Raw genomic sequence first — 18,882 nt, forward strand, 5'->3', positions numbered from 1 at the left:
CATTATTTTTGGCTCTTCACAGGATATCTCCAATGATAAGAGATGTGAATAAAGAAAAGAGAGTGGAACAGGCACGGCGATGGATTGAGAGTGGTGAAACATTTGATGATGTCATTTTCACAGATGAATCGTCTGTTGCCCTTGAGCGGTTCTCCAGAATGTCATTCAGGAAACGTAACCATATCTCTTTAAAACCACGCCCAAAGCATCCATTGAAAATCCATGTATGGGGAGGCATATCACGATTAGGAGCTGGTCCCCTATTATTTTTCGAAGGTACAGTACAGTACTATACTTTATTCTGTGCCTGTGTTCTGTAAAAATACATGTTGTACTGTAGAGTACGTGTAACTGCACAATAAAAGGAGTTGCTTATTAATGAACAACATTTTTTGATTTCTGTAGGAATCATGGATAAGAAATATTTCCAAGAAACAATAGTAGAGAAATGTATGGTGCCATTTGTGAATAAATATTACCCAACTCACCATAGGATATTCCAAGACAATGATCCTAAACACTCCGCCTCAGCCAAATTTATGGAAGAGAAAGGTATGAATTGGGAACGCACACCACCAGAGTGAGTATTCTTTCAACAGTGTACAAGTAAAATTTTGGATAGCACTCTAGTACTGTAAAAAAAAATTTTGTTTAATAAACAGTACAATATTGTATGTTTAATTTTCTCTATTTACTGTAATGTACTGTAATTAATTTTTTCTATACGCTTTTTTTTTTTTTTTAATTAGATCACCAGACATGAACCCAATCGAATTAGTGTGGGCTCAATTGAAGAGGTACGTTAGGAGTGTTGCAAAGCCAACAACAAAACAGCAACTGGTGGATGGGATAAAGAAATTTTGGCTAGAAGTACTCACACCTGAACATTGTAATAATTATATAAATCACCTGTATAAAGTATTACCTGTTGTAGTTGAAAGAAATGGTCAAGCCACAAATATGTAGTTCTGTATTTTCTGTTTAAAATTTTAAATTGGTGCATTATTAAAAAAAATGATAAAATTGCCTTTGTCTGATTATTGCATAAACTAATGTAGAATATTATACAGTAGTAATGTTATTGATGTGTACTGTATGAACAGTTATTTTCAGTTTTATAAGTCCTGAATAAGAGTACTGTACATTTTGATCAGTGCAGTACATGGAATCGGATGTTGTAATACTTTATTTTTACATTAATATTGATGTTTTTCCAATAAATATTCAATTTTACAGTATGGTACGGTACAGTACATGAGGGTACCTGTACAGTATGATACGTCATTATGGGGGAGAAATACTGTATCCACTAAATGTACAGTAAAATGTTTTTTTCTTATTACAAACACACAAATGCATCTCAGATGGAAATATGCTATACACAGCAGACAGCTTATGGTGACAGAACTTCCCTACTGTATCCCCACCCATAGTCGTGGTATATTTTAGATTGCCTAATGAGACACTCCTGCAGCATTGCCAATGATTCATGTAAAACCTGTGTGCAAACAGTATCTGTATTGAATGCAAAGTACAGTAAGAGTACAGTATACAGTATTATCAGAGCCAAACCTGACCAACATGATGCCCTAGGCTAGATTTTGGCTGATGCCCTCTTGCACAGATGCTACGTAGTTCCGCCTCTAACCCTGCACCCCTTTCCCAGCACCATCACCCATTTTGGCGCTCCTACCCCCTATAATCTAAATAAGAACAATGTGCACATTTAGTGCCAGCCCAAAACAGTGTACAGTATGTTCTTGCTGGGAAGGGGCATGGTAACACAATAATACCCGAAGATGAAATGACACAACACAGTACTGCAACTTTATTCACATTATATCATGCAGTGGTGTCTCTTATTCTCATGACATCATATCATAGTACCACATTACTCCTAACAGTAATGCCCCTTATTCACATTACACCCCACCACATTCATCTTTATTTACATTAGACCACAGGTTCTCAAACTCAGTCCTCAGGACCCCACACAGTGCAGGTTTTGCAGGTCTCACAGAATCACAAGTGAAAAAATTAGCTCCACCTACTGTATGGACCTTCTAAAATGTGTCAGTTAGTAATGAATACATCTGTGCACTTGCTGGTTTACCTGCAAAACATGCACTGTGTGGGGTCCTGAGGACCAAGTTTGAGAACCACTGCATTAGACCATGCAGTAGTGCCCTTTCCTTATGTTACACCAGAAAATATTGTAGTACACCTTATACACATACAGTACAGTAATGCCACACATTAGTAATGCATTTCATATTTAAATTTTCTGATTTAATTTCATAGAGCCGCAGTCACTCACAGAATATAGGCATGTACTGTAGCATCTCATTTTATTCTGCAGAAGCTGATTATTCCCGTTTGGCTAGTTTGCCGCCTCTGTACAGTATATCACAATAGAAAAAAGTTATAGTGTCAGTGAAAAAAGCACCTCATGACAGATACTGTACACAAGCTCATGTCTAAATACTGTATACTGTAAGCAGTGACATTAAGGGGTACAGTACTGTATATGCAATTGCAGTCGAATTCCGGAAGGAATACGGAAAAAATGGACACGGGATCCCCCATCTTTTTAGAACCAGCACCGGGCTCTGCGCCTGGTCCTGGTGCAAAAAATAAGGGGGACAAAAAAAGCGTAGGGGTTCCCCATATTTTTTGAATCAGCACTGGGCTCCACTAGCTGGACAGATAATGCACAGCCGGGGGAGACTTTTATACAGGTCCCTGCGGCCATGGAATTAAATACCCAACTAGTCACACCTGGCCGGAGTACCCTGGAGGAGTGGGGGCCCCTTAAATCAAGGGGACCCCCCTCCAGCCACTCGATTATCTCTATCACCCCTGTGTATTGTAGCTAGGGGATTGTGACGCTCCTTCAGCATTGCCCCGTAGCCTGCAAAATCTGTGCTGTTATTTGCTCCATAGCTGAGTGCCTCCTAGGAGCTACTGTAGGAGTCACAGGCGGTAGCCATTTCAATTGAGTCTGCCCTGCTATAGAATTGTACAGGTATGTGTACATTACCGTACGGTGCATAGAACCTTTACAGTAGAAACTCTCCTGCAGCTTTGGCCTGCTTTACTGTATGTACTGTAAAACTTGTGTTTTGTCAGTTTGCTATGCGACCGAGCCCGGTGTAACGTACAGTACTGTAATGTGCATAGACCTCGCTTACAGTATCTCTGTGTATTTTGGCTAGGGGATTGTGACGCTCCTTCAGCATCGCCCCGTAGCCTGCACAGCTTATGCCATTTCTCATTCCATACCCAACTGCTGCCTGCCACGAGGTGGGGGTTCAGGAGGTGGGGGTTCATGGGTAGTGGTCGTTTTGACAGTGTGCTATGCGATTGAGTCCGGTGTACCGTAATACTGTATGCAATCCTACAGTAGCTTATCCCTCCCCTGTGTATTTTGGCTAGGGGATTGTGACGCTCCTTCAGCATTGCCCCATAACCTGCACAAGGGTTCAGGGGCGGCGGCCATTTTGCCAGTGTGCTACAGTATGTCATCGAGTCCGGTGTACCATAATATGCATACTGTGTATTTTAGCTAGGGGATTGTGACGCTCATTCAGCATTGCCCCATAGTCTGTACAATCTGGACTATTACTTGCTCCGTAGCCTAGGGCCTCTGTGGGGCAAGGAGTCATAGGTGGTAGCCATTTCTATTCAGTCTGCCCAGCTACAGAATTGTATGTGTACTGTGTACGGAGCATAGTACCTTAACCTGCATAGAACCTGCACATTATGGTACACCGGACTCGATCGCATAGAACCGCTCATGCAGCTACTGTATGCCCTGGTTTGCAGTATGTGAATAAAAAAAATAATAAAGTGTCTGAAAAAAACTACAGTAACATGCATTCGTACAGTACTTAAGGAATCGAACCCTGGACTCTGAGTATAGGAAGCGAAACACTTCACCACTTCGCCGCAGACAAATGTATAAATCCGTTGGTTTTGATTATGCTGTAATGGCTACGGGATTAGGACGATAACACTGTAGAAAATTCCTAATCTTGAGAGGCAATAGTGAACTTGTAACACACATCCATTTGCGACAGTGTACACTACTGGTTTTACAGTACTGTGTTTTGTCTGCGGGACTTGCACGCTCACATACAGTATTCATAAAGTATTGTAGATGGATCATATACTGTATGCTGTACTACTGTATTTGCGTCGGTGTCGTACTGTATATACTGTACAGTACTGTATTAAATAATGCAGCGTAATGAGTACAGTATTTGCTGTATGCAGCGTAATGAGACGCCTTAGTAAAGTAGTCCTTATTATGTATGTCAGTATTGTATTTTACGGGAGACCACACGCATGCGCAGTGGTGATTGTAAAAAGCGACATCTGGTGGCTGATCGCAGGTATTACACGTAAAGGTAACGCCAAACGTCAAATGTCTGTCTCCGTGCGATTAGATAGCCTCTCTGTGGCTAGGCGCGCCTCGCTACGCCACAGTACGCTGCGTATGGTCGAACGGGACAACCGCCGCGGCCACTCAAGATAAAGGTGGCTACATCTGTAACAAGGAGCCAGGATTTCAGCAATGTTACTTATTGCTCTAGCAGTGAGCTAAGGAAGAGGAAAGGTTTACATAGGAGCTGCATGTCACATATTGGCTGCCAGAGTCAGCTGAAACAAGGAGCAGTCAGACTGGAGAAGATGCGGTCAGCTGACAAGATCCTCTCACATTACACCCATTATAATGTTAACCTCAAGTGATTTCCCTCTCAATCTTTTGACCCTTATTAATTATGGTCATATCTTGTAGCAATTACATTTGTTTTTGTTTTACACTAGGGCACTTTGAGGCCCATTTTTGAACATCAATAATTCGTTAACCATCACTTACCCAAACCCTCAACTTATCCCATTACCTTTCTCCCCCCCCCTTCTCCCTGACCTCCATTTCACATCCCAATCATACATCTCACTTTTGACATCCTTTCGCAGCACAGCTGTAATTCATACACGTTCACACCCTACACACTTACAATGATATCCTTCTTTTAAGTATCAGTAAAACCTTCCACAGCAAGCACTCATCCCACCATGGCAATTAATTTGCAATTTCCCCTTCCCTTTCCTTCCCTCCTTCTTTCTTTTTCCCTCTCTCCCATACAACTTAGACCGGTGCAACAATCCCCATTCCCTTCCCCCATCACCCCCCATTTCAGCTCTCCACTATTTAAATTCTATATTCCCTCACTGTCCCACACATCATCCCTTTCCCTCTCTCCATTTATTCATTCTCTCCTTTTCTCTCTCTTTCCTTTCCTTTATTTGTTTGTTTTTTCGGGATCATTATCTTTTTCAGAATGCTTCTAAATTCACTTTAAACTATCTGTCACTATACTATTAGTTCCATTCTTTCGTATAGATTTATGGCCCTCATGTCCACGGGCTCAATATGATAACTAGCCAGATCTTAAACATTGTGTCTCATGCTCTTTAGACATATTTTCTCCCCCTTTTTTGTCTATGATCGGTTACTAGGCAATGCGGCAGGTTTGGCAGCCTTAACTTCCGCTGGGCTCTGGCAGTCCTGGGTCTGGGTATGGCCCTAATGTTAACAGGCCCAATATGTTAACCAGTCAGGTTTTAACCTTCTAATTGTAAAAATTCTTGTTCTCACGCTCCCTAGACATATTTTATTTTACTTTTCTTTTGACCATGACACGATCACAGCGGTGATCGGTTACTAGGCAACGTGGCGGAAGTGGCAGTGTTAACTTCCGTCGGGCTCCGGTAAGCCTGGGTTACCAGGGAACGGACCTAAACATAAACAACACATTGCCAAGCAGCGAATGGAAGTGATGCTTCACTTCTGTACCTGTGGGAACAGGGTATTACCTCTATTGGAATAGTAATCTGACGTATCAGTACGTCATGAATGCAGATTATTCCCTCCCACTATCTTATTAACACACCCAATCAAACACCGCAGTGTCTGGTCACATGCAGGGGTTTTTAAACCACTCCAGACTTCTGCCTGGTCACAACTGGAAGTTAACAAGCCCATGCTAACAAGGGAAATGCGTCTTCCTCTTCATGACCCTGGAATACTCTATCCACAGCAGGTTACTGAACCCAGCCACGAGTCTGCCCAGGTACCTGGGCAGCACCGGTATCATTTTTCACATGCTTGATAGACCTCTATGTAAATTTTGTGGGAGATATTTATCACCCATTAATATATAGGCATTTCATATAGCTTGTACTGGTTTATGTGACTATGAGGATTCTGATTGCTAACTGCATATATTATTACCTCTTTTCAAGCAAATGTAAATCATAAGAGATCCAATGCAATAGTGACAGGAGAATTATCTTTTCTCCCTGCCATTTTCACTCTCTTATGCATATGTGAATTTTTATCTGCATAAATTGGATCTCTTCTCAAGAGCTTAGGCCGGGCTCATGTGATTACATGCACCTGTGTTAAATGAACTGTATTTTGCTATTCTCCTTTTTTGTCACTATAGGTCTCTATACAATAGGGAATTTTTTCTCTGCGACTGAAGTACTTATATTCGCCATGGGGAGATTTTGACTGTCTATAGAGTGCATTAGGGTATCCTGACTACTTACCTTCCTATTTCCATTAGTCCCGATAGACCTATGCATCTAAGCTAGGACAACACTGACCCTGTGAGGGATATATCCTAGCAGCAGTTTTGGACACTCTCCTTCTTTGGAAATTAATACTTCACCCCATTTCCTTACTTTACTCATTTCCGGACTCTCATCCATGATTTCAGGACATTCCTGGTCTAACGTGGACAGCAGATCCAATTCCTATATCTACTTGCACTATATCTATTTCTCAGGTGCACTCTCATTAGTGCATCGGCGACAAATATATGCAATTTATCTACTACCATACCCCACCGCCTGTGCCCAATCTCGCCTGATCTTGGAAGTGAAATGGTGGAAGGCTAGGTCAGTACCTGGAAGGGTGACCCCCAGGGAATACCCAGTGTTAGTAGCATTACAATGGGTAATTCCGACTCAATGCACTAACAGCAGGATCACCAACATCTTTTCTTTATTCTGATATATTTATATACCTAGAAAACTGGATTATTTCTCATGTGTAAAATTGTCAATACCTAAGTTACTATCTATTATAAGAGAATATGCTATACTCTAATTAGATTCATATACTGTGATTACGATTTATTTGCATGATCAACTTAGATCCTCATTAAAATACAGGCCGTGCTTGTACTGGCGTGTTGGAATATAGATGTGATACTGTCAGTGTGCACATTCTTCCGCCAATCTATGTGGATATAGATAAACCAGAATACAAAAAATGTATTTTATTCTTTATCACTTTTTCTTAATATATAGATATATCTACTTATCTTAATAATGGGTTACAACAAGAATTTTTCTTAATTTATATAATAATAAAAGTCATGTTTTAATCACTTAATATATACAGTTGTGCTCATAAGTTTACATACCCTAGCAGAATTTGTGATTTTCCGGCCATTTGTCAGAGAATATGAATGATAACTCACAAAATTTTCTTTCACTCATGGTTAGTGGTTGGGTGAAGCTGTTTATTGTCAAACAACTGTGTTTACTCTTTTTAAATCATAATGACAACAGAAACTACCCAAAGTTTACATACCCTGGATATTTTGGCCTTATAACATGCACACAAGTTGACACAAATGGGTTTGAATGGCTACTAAAGGTAACCATCCTCACCTGTGATCTGTTTGCTTGTAATCAGTGTGTGTGTATAAAAGGTCAGTGAGTTTCTGGACTCCTGAAATGCCCTTGCATCTTTCATCCAGTGCTGCACTGACGTGTCTGGATTCTGAGTCATGGGGAAAGCAAAATAATTGTCAAAGGATCTGCGGGAAAAGGTAATTGAACTGTTTAAAACAGGAAAGGGACATAAAAAGATATCCAAGCTACTGAGAATGCCAATCAGCAGTGTTCAAACTCTAATTAAGAAGTGGAAAATGAGGGATTCTGTGGAAACCAAATCACGGTCAGGTAGACCAACAAAAATTTCAGCCACAACTGCCAGGAAAATTGTTCGGGATGCAAAGAAAAATCCACAAATAACTTCAGCTGAAATACAGGTCTCTCTGAAAAAAAAGTAGTGTGGTTGTTTCAAGATGCACAATAAGGAGGCATTTGAAGAAAAATGGGCTGCATGGTCGAGTCGCCAGTAGAAAGCCATTATAACGCAAATGCCACAAAGCATCCCACTTACAATACTCCAAACAGCACAGGGGACATCATTAATATTTATAAATACATTAAGGGACAATATAAGGATCTATCAAACGATTTGTTTACCAAAAAAAACACTACATAGGACATGAGGACACCCACTGAGGTTAGAGGAGAAAAAATTCCATACCCAACGGAGAAAAGGATTCTTCACAGTAAGAGCAGCAAGGATTTGGAATTCTCTTCCAGAGAAGGTAGTAATGTTGGACACAATCAATAAGTTTAAAAATGGATTAGAATAATTCCTAGCTGGAAAAAATATCCAGGGATACAGCATTTAATTAATATTAAAATAAAATAAAATGTTATGTACAATAGGTTGAACTCGATGGACATGTGTCTTTTTTCAAGCTCAACAACTATGTAACTATGTAACTATGTAGCACAGAGACAAGCCTCAAAACTTCTGGAACAAAGTCATTTGGAGTAATGAGACCAAAATTTAACTTTTTGGCCACAACCATAAACGTTACATTTGGAGAGGAGTCAACAAGGCCTATGATGAAAGGTACACCATTCCTATGTGAAACATGGAGGTGGATCGCTGATGTTTTGGGGATGTGTGAGCAGGGCCGTCTTTTTGTATGGGCTCTTGCCCAAGGGCCCCAGGAGTAAAAGGGCCCTAGGCTGATAGCTGAGGGTCCCCTCTTTCCAGGGGTACCAGATTTTTGAAAATCGGCCCTGGGGAACCGGAGATATCTGACTTCAAAGCAGTGGTCCCCACCCAAGCCTGTTAATTGTTTTCCCAGCCAGATATCTCGGGTTCTGTCTGACTTATGAGTTTTTCTGGGGGTAAACTCCAAAAGCTGGGACTCTCCCCTTTCAGTTGACACTGGCAGCTTGTCTATACTATGCCCAGAACCAGAGATATCAGCCTTCCAGCAGCTGGTCCCTGCTACAGCTCCACATGCCTAATATGCAGTTTTATATTTTTGTTGGTGGATTGCTCTGGCTACTGAAGTCTGATCCCCAAGTCCCCAGTAGCTCCTGAAAGGTGTCCCCAGCACCTCCAGACCGGTGTCCCCAGTACCTCCTGACAGGTGTCCCCAGTACCTCCTGACAGGTGTCCCCAGTACCTCCTGACAGGTGTCCCCAGTACCTCCTTAAAGGTGTCCCCAGTACCTCCTGAAAGGTGTCCCCAGCACCTTCTGACAGGTGTCCCCAGCACCACCCAACAGGTGTCCCCAGCACAACCCAACAGGTGTCCCCAGCACAACCCAACAGGTGTCCCCTGTACCTCCTGAAAGGTGGGACTCTCTAGTTTTTTTTTAGCCCATTAAAGCTAAGAAATCTATTTTTAATCTGCAGTAAAGCAAGCGGCCCTGACCCCCGGAAAATGATGAATATTAAGCCCACTCCTCTATCCACCCCTCCCCTGTGTAATAAACACCCCCTACCACCCTGGAAGTCATGTACCAGGGCCCCATCATTCAGCACAATGTCCCCTTCTACAGTTTAGTGTTCTCCTTCCCGCCCCATCTGTGCAGTAAAGGAGTAATTAGCAGAAATTATTTCTCCAGGTCCTACATGCTGAGCGAAAGATAGAACACCCCCTACCGCCCGTGGGACTTCAAACCTGCCGCTGATAGCACCCCCCACCCCTAACACTGATGGGTGAGTAGGGGCCCCAGTGCATTGCTGTGCCCAGGGGCCTACACTGCTGTTAAGACAGCTCTGTGTGTGAGCTACAAAGGCACTGGAAACTTGGTCAAAATTGATGGCAATATGAATGCAGCATGTTATCAGAAAATACTGGAGGAAAATTTGCACTCACCAGCCTGGAAGCTGCGCATGGGACGTACTTGGACGTTCCAACATGACAATGATCCAAAACACAAGGCCAAGTCGACCTGTCATTGGCTACAGAAGAATAAAGTGAAGGTTCTGGAGTGGCCATCTCAGTCTCCTGACCTCAATATCATTGAGCCACTCTGGGGAGATCTCAAAACGTGCAGTTCATGCAAGACAGCCCAAGAATTTACAGGAACTGGAGGCTTTTTGCCAAGAAGAACGGGCAGCTTTACCATTTGAGAAAATAAAGAGCCTCATCCACAAATACCACAAAAGACTTCAAGCTGTCATTGAAGTTAAAGGGGGCAATACACGGTATTAAGAACTGGGGTATGTAAACTTTTGATCAGGGTCATTTGGGAAGTTTCTGTTGTCATTATGATTTAAAAAGAGTAAACACAGTTGTTTGGCAATAAATGGCTTCACCCAACCACTAACCATGAGTGAAAGAAAAGTTTGTGAGTTATCATTCATATTCTCTGACAAATGGCCAGAAAATCACAAATTCTGCTAGGGTATGTAAACTTATGAGCACAACTGTTCATCTTTACACACTACTATTATTTGTGATAATGAAGAGTGCGCCCACACAAGAGTCTTCTTTCCCTTCCCCCATTTAACATTAAAGATCCAAAATAGTGACATCAATGCATTAGCTCCACAATACAAGTACAACTAGAAAACCTGACCTGTGGGACATTTAAGTGATGAATCGCTTGTAGCATGAAACAAGTTTAAAATCCTTATTTTCTTCTCCTTGTTCATAATTTATAAATTATTTTCTTCCCATTTTTTCTATCTCCTCTACATTTTTCTGTAAACCTTTTTTTTTTAGCACATACTGTTGTTCTTCTCTTGAAACTTTTCTGTAAGGGTTTCACTTTGTTTTTCATAGGTTTCTGTGTTTTGCAATATCTTTTAAATGATCTGTACTGATCCCTTAATTATCTTTACTGACTGTGATTACTGTTGGCTGAAAGCATTATATTGCAGTCTATCTGTTGGTAAGTCCTTGTTTTGATCAGGTAATTTTCTATATAAATTTAGAATTCAAGGAAGACTGGTGATTGTAGTGAATTTTAAACTTAGTGTTTTTTCATTAATGTATTCTATAAATTAATTTAATGTTTCTTTTTGTCCCTTCCACACAAACAGGAGATTAGCAATATAATGATGCCAGCAGACTACTTGATCTTCTTAGAGGCTGTGTTTCCATATTTGAAAATTTTCCCATTTTGTGAAATATAATTTTGGTAATTGTCTGGGTGCAAATTGAGTTCCCATTGCTGTGCCATTAGAATGTGTATAGAATTTCCCTTTATACCAAAAATAGTTATGATGCAATTTATTCCTTATGCTGTCTATAAGAAAAGTTGATCTGATTATTTGGTAACTTGGTCAAGGTGGAAAGGTAATGTCATGAATGTTTTCAGCCTTCTTCATGTTTTATATGTGTATAAGGTGACCTAACATCACCTGTAAAGAGAATGTATTCATCCATCCACTCAAGTGTTTTCAGGACTTGTCGAACATGTATTGTGTCTTTGAGATAACTTTTTTGCTGTGTCACTAATGGTTGTAAGAATTGATCAATGTAATGAGATAAATTTGCTGAAATAAATGAGATACACAAAACGATCAGTTTTCATGGATAGTATGTTGGTATCAGGTACCAGTGTATGCTCCCAGTGGCTGCCTGAAAAACAGTACATGCAGTCTGTCTATCAAAGGACACTTGCAGCGGCTGGATCCGCTGCCTGACACCAGCGATCACCTCCAGCAGCTCCCTACAAATTTGTGCCCACTTAGCGGCTGCTCCTAGCGGTTGCCTTGCCACATCAGGTCTATTATCCACCATCTATACATACACCCTTGGTGTTAAGACTGACTGAACTTATACTGAGAGTCTCCGCCCGCTACAAAAATTGGTGATAACTGTTGAATACCAAATTTAATTTAACCATTGTGCTTTCCTTGTTGCAACTAAGTAAAATATTGAACTGAAGTCAGGTTTATAAAAACAATTCATTATTTATTAAAAAGACCCCACCCATATACAGGCTGAAAGGTAATATCCTCAGCCCGGGTCAATGATATCAACAGTGAAAAACATGGCAATTTATTTAGTTTTATAATACTTGGTTACACCCAATTCTTATAACACTCCCACTGATTTAATGCATCTTGGAGTACAATGTTATTGTCATATTTGGACAGGGTACCAGCTAGTAGCTGGTTAGCCTTATTTGGTGCTAATTCCAATTCTATTACACACAATGGGGGATATTCAATTGTTTGAAAAGTCAGTTGGGTGTCTGTTTTTTCCTATCTAATAGACAGGAAAAAACAGACATCCAAATGACTTTTCTGACATTGGAATTCCCCCAAATGAGTCTGTTAAACTCTGTTAAAGGTACAGTACATGTATCTGATTGGTGAACTAATGTATGTATAAAGGTCATCTATCTAACAAAATGGATGGAGGGTTAGCCTTATTATATGATGGGTATAGCTGTATACCTATTACATATAAATTGGTATACAGAAAGAGAAGACAACTCCTTTTTATGGGGCACTCATATTGGTAATCTAAAACGTAACTTTTATTGAAATTGGACTCACATTAACATACAACATGAAACATTTAATCAATAAAAAGTAATTTGTGGTATGACTGGCTAAGCCTCTTAAAAAATCTCCATGTGACGTCCTTCTCACTGTATAAATATAACTGTCCCAATTAAATCCAAATATCCACAATATTCAGTTCTACTGCTATAATGAATTATATGTAGGGAACATGTCCTGTGGAGAACTTCCAGATCCAAAATTATCCAAAGTATTTTACTGAGGTATAAACATACACCTTATATGTCATAGACAATTGACTGTCATACTGCTGTTGATAATCCCTTAGTATGACTGTGAATTTAAAGCAGCTACCACAATACACCTATTATGATTGCATGTTGTGGTCAAAACTTATGGTCAATTGATGGTATTTATCTAATAAGCAGGTAAAATTAATTGGGCACTTGTGGAAGATTTATATATTTTGGAGAGGGAAAGTGGAAGAGAAGAAAAAAGTTAGAAGGAAGATGGGGAGAAATAGGTGACTAAATGCCTGGTTTCTGCTTTTGGAGATCTGCTTATAAAGCATCGAATCTCTAATGAGAGAACCACCTGGAGCATATGCACCACTCCCAAGACCTGTATCTGCTGTTAACTTGATCTGCCCAATTAAGGGTAAAGTTAATGAGAGTGCAGGGGAGAGGTCCCTAGCCAGTGTGTAATACCTGGATTGCTGACTACTTGTAAGCCCTTTATTAGTATAAATCACAACCTTTATTTGTAATATCACCTTGTTGTGTAGATTCCCAATGAATTATGTGGCATCTATGAAAAACACTCAAAGGAAAAAGAAGCAGAGTTGTTTATGTAGTTATATATAGCATAGCTATTAGGTGAGATAATTTCTATGAAATACAGATTTCATATGCAATAACGACCAGGATGTCTACTGTCCTCAATCATGTCGTTGACATCGAATTAAGGATGAGAGAGTCCTTATAGGTGTTTGTGCAATATGAAAATAGTGTGCTTCTGCTGTCGTTTTCTCAAAAAATGAGTTAAGCCGATGAGAGAGCACCGAAATATTTAGAAAGAAAGAAAAGGTAAAAAGATAAATCATACAATTAGTATAAGTGTATTCCTAAGAGTGTATTCACTGCAGGTCTTGTTACATATAGAATGGCCTAGTATCTAACCAATTTTACCCCCACATATAATTTACATTTCAAAATAATTGAACAAAGGGTAAATGTTCCCAATAAAATGTAGGTTAATCGGTTAGAAACACAATTTTTTGTGTGATATATTTGATACAAGCATAATGATAATTTCATAGTTGCGTCTGGTATAAAAAATTTGCATCATATTTGCAATAGTAACAAAATTGCATCATATTTGCAAAACGGCATCATGCATATGTACGTCACCAAATAGCACATTTAAAAATAGGAAATCATATTCCCTTGTTACTGTCTAATTAATTTTATCATTATCATTGTACAGTTGGGAAATAAAATACCTAGATTCGTGTGCCAATTACTGCTAATAGATATTAAATTGAGAAAAAGATCGTTACTTATCTGCTGTATACTCTCCTCGATAATTCATTAGTATACATGTCACCTCCTATGGAATCAATCGAATAATTATTCTTCCCGTCCAATTCCTTTTATAAGGGAGGAGATGGAAGCTGTTCATCACTAGTGGGTATTAACTATGATCTTCCATGGCAATCTTCACCATAATGTTAACCCCTATAAGGGCCATGGGAGTGAATGACCGTCGCTCCAACACTTTAAAAACGGGTCTAGTAGCGGTAAATCACTGTTCACATGCAGTGCGGTCAGCATAGAAAATTACTGCTGACAGTGTACGGCACGTCACAGATCAAAGGATCCGTATTGCCGGGCAGTATATGAAGCCATTGTTTGTAACGTGCGGCTCACCTTTAACTTGACAAATCTTTGTCGGGTGACAATGTATAACAGACACTAGTCTCGGTGCGCGGTTCTCCGCAGCTTGTGAGACCGTTAGTACGGCTCACCTCAGGATGCCAAGTCCATGTCAGATGAAAGCATGTAGAACCGCTGCGAGCGGCGTGCGGCTCACCGCTATTGCCGGGACAGTGCAGGGAGACAGCAGAGGCAGTCGGGTGACGTCCACGTGCGCCGTGTGACCAACATGCACGTTTCACCTGGGCGGCTTCGTCAGGGATCAGGCAATCCCTGACGAAGCCGCCCAGGTGAAACGTGCACGTCGGTCACACGGCGCACGTGGACGTCACCCGACTGCCTCTGCTGTCTCCCTGCACTGACCCGGCAATAGCTATGAGCCGCACGCCGCTCGCAGCGGTTCTACATGCTTTCATCTGACATGGACTTGGCATCCTGAGGTGAGCCGTACTAACGGTCTCACAAGCTGCGGAGAACCGCGCACCGAGACTAGTGTCTGTTATACATTGTCACCCGACAAAGATTTGTCAAGTTAAAGGTGAGCCGCACGTTACAAACAATGGCTTCATATACTGCCCGGCAATACGGATCCTTTGATCTGTGACGTGCCGTACACTGTCAGCAGTAATTTTCTATGCTGACCGGACTGCATGTGAACAGTGATTTACCGCTACTAGACCCGTTTTTAAAGTGTTGGAGCGACGGTCATTCACCCCCATGGCCCTTATAGGGGTTAACATTATGGTGAAGATTGCCATGGAAGATCATAGTTAATACCCACTAGTGATGAACAGCTTCCATCTCCTCCCTTATAAAGGAATTGGACGGGAAGAATAATTATTCGATTGATTCCATAGGAGGTGACATGTATACTAATGAATTATCGAGGAGAGTATACAGCAGATAAGTAACGATCTTTTTCTCAATTTAATATCTATTAGCAGTAATTGGTACACGAATCTAGGTATTTTATTTCCCAACTGTACAATGATAATGATAAAATTAATTAGACAGTAACAAGGGAATATGATTTCCTATTTTTAAATGTGCTATTTGGTGATGTACATATGCATGATGCCGTTTTGCAAATATGATGCAATTTTGTTACTATTGCAAATATGATGCAAATTTTTTATACCAGACGCAACTATGAAATTATCATTATGCTTGTATCAAATATATCACACAAAAAATTGTGTTTCTAACCGATTAACCTACATTTTATTGGGGACATTTACCCTTTGTTCAATTATTTTGAAATGTAAATTATATGTGGGGGTAAAATTGGTTAGATACTAGGCTACTCTATATGTAACAAGACCTGCAGTGAATAGTGTATTCATACAATTAGTATAAGTGTATTCCTAAGAGTGTCTTAGGAATACACTTATACTAATTGTATGATTTATCTTTTTTCCTTTTCTTTCTTTCTAAATATTTCGGTGCTCTCTCATCGGCTTAACTCATTTTTTGAGATAACGACAGCAGAAGCACACTATTTTCATATTGCACAAACACCTATAAGGACTCTCTCATCCTTAATTCGATGTCAACGACATGATTGAGGACAGTAGACATCCTGGTCGTTATTGCATATGAAATCTGTATTTCATAGAAATTATCTCACCCAATAGCTATGCTATATATAACTACATAAACAACTCTGCTTCTTTTTCCTTTGAGTGTTTTTCATAGATGCCACATAATTCATTGGGAATCTACACAACAAGGTGATATTACAAATAAAGGTTGTGATTTATACTAATAAAGGGCTTACAAGTAGTCAGCAATCCAGGTATTACACACTGGCTAGGGACCTCTCCCCTGCACTCTCACTAACTTTACCCTTAATTGGGCAGATCAAGTTAACAGCAGATACAGGTCTTGGGAGTGGTGCATATGCTCCAGGTGGTTCTCTCATTGGAGATTCGATGCTTTCTAAGCAGATCTCCAAAAGCAGAAACCAGGCATTTAGTCACCTATTTCTCCCCATCTTCCTTCTAACTTTTTTCTTCTCTTCCACTTTCCCTCTCCAAAATATATAAATCTTCCACAAGTGCCCAATTAATTTTACCTGCTTATTAGATAAATACCATCAATTGACCATAAGTTTTGACCACAACACGCAATCATAATAGGTGTATTGTGGTAGCTGCTTTAAATTCACAGTCATACTAAGGGATTATCAACAGCAGTATGACAGTCAATTGTCTATGACATATAAGGTGTATGTTTATACCTCAGTAAAATACTTTGGATAATTTTGGATCTGGAAGTTCTCCACAGGACATGTTCCCTACATATAATTCATTATAGCAGTAGAACTGAATATTGTGGATATTTGGATTTAATTGGGACAGTTATATTTATACAGTGAGAAGGACGTCACATGGAGATTTTTTAAGAGGCTTAGCCAGTCATACCACAAATTACTTTTTATTGATTAAATGTTTCATGTTGTATGTTAATGTGAGTCCAATTTCAATAAAAGTTATGTTTTAGATTACCAATATGAGTGCCCCATAAAAAGGAGTTGTCTTCTCTTTCTGTATACCAATTTATTTGTTCTTTACAACTCAGGGGAGCACCGCCTGTTTTTTTGTCAATTTGAGGAGTTAGGACATAATTTCCCCCGTAGGTAACGGGTATCACTATATCTTTAACAATATTATCTTCATATTCCGGTTTTTATACATAACATACCAATAGAAAGGTAGCTCAGTGCGCTATTTCCCCCACAACAAATACAGTTTTACCTATTACATATGCAAGTGTATTGTAGAAATAAAATAAACTATATTCCTTATGCACTTAGATATTTAACAATTCCCCACTTTGATCATGCACATTCTACATGTGCTATATCACTTATCAGACTGCACAAGGAATATAACATTCATTCAGCATCATCTCTGGTCTATTCTCTCTCTTTCCCTTGTGGTAACCATTTCAATACAGCATAGGCCACATCTATTACCACATGGGCTACATCTATAAAAGGCACATATGAGCAGAATGAAATTATGATCACAAGAATAAATTTCTTCAAGAAATACAATATTTAAAAATATATTTTCCTAATCCTGAAACTTTCATATTTGGATTTAAACATTTATCCTTTCCAGTCCATATCATAATGTCTTTTTTGAAGTTCTTCTTTTATATCCTGGGCCTCCTTTATATAATTGGTAATAATCGTATCTGGATCTGTAATGTCATTGGTCAAATAAGTACAGCAGTGAACTCAAAGTGCTGTTTCAGAAATCAAACAATATCCCCCAATGTGTGGTATTAAAGAGTCTAGAACAATGTGGTATCATAATAGTACATGTCCAATGTCCTGGAATGTCTTATCATAAATTTCAGTCATGTTATTAATAACTTTAGATGAAATAAAATGTCAACTCCCAGTTGATTAATCATAAAACTCCATTAGCCATAGGAGAACTTATTAGCCACACCTCCACCAATTCAAGGTTTTATTGATGCACTGGTGACAGGAACATGTTTCCTGAAAACTGGGTCAATCACTCTTTTTAGGAATAGTTCATCCTATAAGAAAACATTTCTCAAGTTATTATGTGTTTTTGTATAAAATTGCTAAATTAATCTTTTTAAGTAACAAATACCTTCAGAATTGATTGGTAACAAATTGTATATCATATCCTAAGGACATAGTGACAACTATCATTCCCAGTTATGTATGATATCTCCTTCAGCCTCTGAATCTACTCCTGGTAAAGTTCAGTATAATCAAATACTAAATCATAAACTTTAATGAACATCCTATATAACCATTACTTTCTAAATACCTAATTCATAATATCTAGCACATCTAGAAACATTAGTTTTGTATATGATAACCATCCTTTCACATTTCCTTAAATTAATCTTTACTATCTGCATAAGGTAATCTTTCTGTATGATTGATCTATTTTATTGGCACTAAATGGAATACACCCCATATGTGTGCAGCTAATATTATCACTAGTGGTTCTACCTGGAGATGCTGTAACTTTCTATACACATGTACCTGTTTCTCTGTTATCAGAACTCTATAAAGTTTTGGTAATCAGATCAAATGTAACTTAAGTAGAGAGCTTTGGCCTCTTACTATACAATGCTGTTGTCTTGGTATACATACCTAACAATTTTAATAATAACAATTAGCAATAATATTTATATAGCAGAAATATGCAAAATCTTTCCAACAATTAATGGTATTGTTGGACTGGATATTCCTGAGAATAATATCCTAAATGATCTATACATCAATCTA

General features: G+C 39.3%; 1 long non-coding RNA gene across 1 annotated transcript; it reads left to right on the forward strand.

The window, feature by feature from the left end:
• Positions 1–411: 411 nt before the first annotated feature.
• On the forward strand, positions 412–1,026 carry LOC134965608 (uncharacterized). Its single transcript, XR_010188464.1, has 2 exons — positions 412–580; positions 750–1,026. It is a non-coding gene; the product is annotated as an uncharacterized LOC134965608 (long non-coding RNA).
• Positions 1,027–18,882: the final 17,856 nt, after the last annotated feature.

Source organism: Pseudophryne corroboree, chromosome 10 (genome assembly GCF_028390025.1).
Source record: "Pseudophryne corroboree isolate aPseCor3 chromosome 10, aPseCor3.hap2, whole genome shotgun sequence".
In the NCBI taxonomy this organism is placed as follows: Eukaryota; Metazoa; Chordata; class Amphibia; order Anura; family Myobatrachidae; genus Pseudophryne; species Pseudophryne corroboree.